This window comes from Arachis duranensis, chromosome 9 (assembly GCF_000817695.3).
Source record: "Arachis duranensis cultivar V14167 chromosome 9, aradu.V14167.gnm2.J7QH, whole genome shotgun sequence".
Lineage (NCBI taxonomy): Eukaryota > Viridiplantae > Streptophyta > Magnoliopsida > Fabales > Fabaceae > Arachis > Arachis duranensis.
The window spans coordinates 105,850,289-105,854,093 of record NC_029780.3 but is presented as its reverse complement, the minus strand read 5'-3'; positions in this window follow the sequence as shown (position 1 = coordinate 105,854,093).

The window sequence follows — 3,805 nt, the reverse complement described above, 5'->3', positions numbered from 1 at the left end:
AGGAATTATTGCATCAATCATATTGGATAGATTGAATAAGTTTTGATACATACACTATGTTACTATCAGAGACATAACTATTTGTATGTATTTTCTGTCGGTTTAAATTTTTTCATAAATAATTTTATTATAAAATATTAAAATTTAGTATAAAACAAATAAAAATAAAAAGAAGGCGTATAAAAAAATTATGCAAATTTAAATCAAGATTTTTATACGAGAGAATATATTAAAAATATAATAATTTATGTATTTTCTTTTTATCAGATTAAATTAAAAAAAATAATTTATAAAAATCACTCCATTTTAATTCAATCTTATTCCGACTCAAAAAATAAGATTAATTCACACTTATTATAAACTCCATAGAAATAGTATATCCAAAGACCCAAATATAATATCTACCTTCTTGGTATCTTTAGAAACAAGATCCTTATAGAATGAAATACAAACATATGCAGGGTTTTTGTTAGGAAAAAAAAAAGAAGGTAAAAACAAAGAAATAAGTACACTTTTGTGATGTAGCTTAAAAGGTCAATAATTTTAACTTTAAAAAAAAAAGATTTTTGAAAAGATATTATTAACTCACCTTCTTGAAACTTTTATCCATATCGATCTTTCAATTAAATTTTAGTTGTCGGAAAAAGCTTCAAAGAAAAAATTGGCTGTATATTATGATTGAAAAAGAAGCTAAGGATAAAGTGGTCCTACAAGGATGCATATATGAAGATAGCAATATTATTATTACATAAATGATTATTTTCCTTTGTTACTGTTATTGATGAGCCACCGTACTCATCATGAGTTGTGTGGAAATTAATGCATCTCATCCATGATGATGATAAGCTTCTAGATTCTGCCTTCTTCTCTGATCTTATGATCCTCTTTACAACAAAATGGTTAATCTTCCATGCATTGTACTTCTTATGTTACAATTTGTTATGGTCAGCTTTTGTTAATTGTCGATTTTTATTTTTCTCAAAATAGCATAATATAACTGATTTAATTTAGATTTTAGATGTGAGCACGTATTATTGGACTTAGGACATGATCATTTATATACACGATAAAATTAGATTATGGTATGCGATTTTTTGTAATTTGATAATTTTTATAGTTAAGATCTAACTAATATTAATATATATATTTTAATTATTCTCTCGATCTCTATAATTTTATCAAAATTTTAATTAAATTTATATATATATATATATATATTTAATTAGATCTCTATACTATTTTCAATTTTGTAATTAGATTTTTTCTAGTTTAAAATATATTAAAGTTAACTGTTAAGTAAATATTTCTACACAAATTAAACGTATCTATAATTAAGAATCTAACTAAGTTTTTGACTACATATTTTTTTTTTGAGAAATTTTCGTTAATTTAAACATTTTTAACATAAAAAATACCTAATTATAAAATTAAAAACAACGTAAAAACCTAATTAAAAAATATATAAAAACCTAATAAAAATTTTTGAGTACTAAATTTTTACATAAATATTATCTTTCGATTATTACTTAGTTCTATTAGAGATATAATCATATATATATTTTTTCTATCAATTTAAATTGAAAAAAAATGGTATCATGATAAGTTCATATGGTAATAAAAACTAATTATCTTCTTATTTGTTGGTATTTCAAATTCCTGAAATTAGATCTATAATATTTACATCCAATATAGGTATATTATTGAGGATTCCAAGTAAATTAAAGTTTGATCTGTTTGGGTTTAAATTATGGTTGTGGTTCGCAATTATGATATTGTGATCCTCACGTGTGAATTATAAACATCAATTTTATTAATACAATTATGTCATAATTAAATAACAATATTAACATAGTATACATTAGTCATTGTAATCAATATTGTTTAGTAAGCATTTTAAAATGAAATTGAAAAAATAGTATAAGATTTTAGTGTACATGCATCTCAAAAAGAAGTACACTAATATTTGGATTTTCGATGAGTGTATTTTTGATTTCAAAAGCAGTATCATATATCCAATTTTATTATGAATTATTAACACAGAAGAGGGATGAAAGGTGCAGGTGAATGTTGCAGACAAAAAATGCGCTTGTTATTTTTTATGTGGGAGAAAGAGAAGTGTATAACAAGAAGCTGTGAACAGAAGTGTGTTTCACATTGGTATGAGATGTACAAATTGGATGCACTGATTTGTTTGTTTTATTTTTTTTTTCAAACAAACAATCACAAATTGGACAGTCCGATTTGTGAATTCGAAAAAAAAAAAATTTTAATGTTGAAATCGGACCGTCCAATTTTTATTTTAAAAAATAAAAAAAATAAAAAATACAAAACGGACCCTCCGATTTGTAGTTTATTTTTTTCTCCAAACAAATCGGACCCTCCGATTTGTAATTTATTTTTCTCTTCAAACAAATCGGATCGTCCGATTTGAATAAAACACCATATCAAAAAAAAAATACCCAATCTTCTAATAATAATGTATTACACATATATTTAAACAATATAAAAAAAATTAGCCCAAAAAATGATAGTAGCAGTAGTAGTTGCAAAAATGGCACTGTAATTCTATAAATAAAGCTTTGTTCTTTATGTACCTCAATATATGTCTTGAAAGGATACACATAATATGTATATATGTATATGTATATGGACGACAGCATCTACCTAACATTATTGGTCTGAAAATCATTCATATATGAAAAAAGTGGTGACAAAATGATGATATATATATCATATATACTACTATATATATATTTACTTTGTTATATATATACATTCCTAACTGCCAGTCAATATATGTAATAATACATGTGGAAAATCAGATGGATATATATATAGTGTCCCTTGGCACCATTAGAATTAGAAACAAACAATTGTTACGGCATGCATGCATTTGTCATCATCACTATTAAAGTTGTACTTTTTTATTATTATTTACCTATTTAATTTCTTGTATGTTAATGTTTGATTAACTATTTCATACATTTATTATAACATGTAGTCAAATTAAAACAGAAATATTTAGTAACAAAAAATTAGTTAAATATAATCGAAACTTATTTTATCTAACATTTATTAATTGTTGTTAAAATTAATAAATATTAAATAAAATAAATTTGAGTTATTTTTTTTGTCTTTCTAATATTATTGAATTAAACGCTTAATTGCTCTAGGAAGAATGAATTATATTTCATAATACCATGATCAAGTTAAATATTGATTTAACTTTTAAAATCATTATTACATAAGCCAAAATTAATTCTAATAATTAATTTCATTAAAAAAATTACAATTAAAAAGTATGTTATAATTTTATGTAAAATTTTGATTTTAACTATCTTACCTACAATAAAATAAAAAGAAGAAAAATGAATTTGAAAATGTGTTTGGGTCCATATTATTTGAGACACTATATATGATGTAAAAGAGATCGAATGGCATATATAGTTGGTTCTGACAAAATCTTATTCAAGGAATTGTAATACAATATATAGTGTCAACGAATAAGTTCATTGAAAAAACAAAAGCTAATGAGTAGTGACCAGTGATTATCATAATGCTGGACAAAAAGAAACTATTCATCAATAACATATATCATCACTTTCTACAGGCAGAAAATTAAGATTTTGGGAAAAAAATCATTACGAAATAATTCTATATTTATTTTTATTTCTGTTCCTAAGTAGATATCTGATTTTGAGGTATAATTCATCCTATTCTATATTTGAATTTGTCTATTTTTAAACAAAACGAAATATACGTCAGTTCTTCAAAAAATAGTAATGGTGTGGTATAAAGACATTCT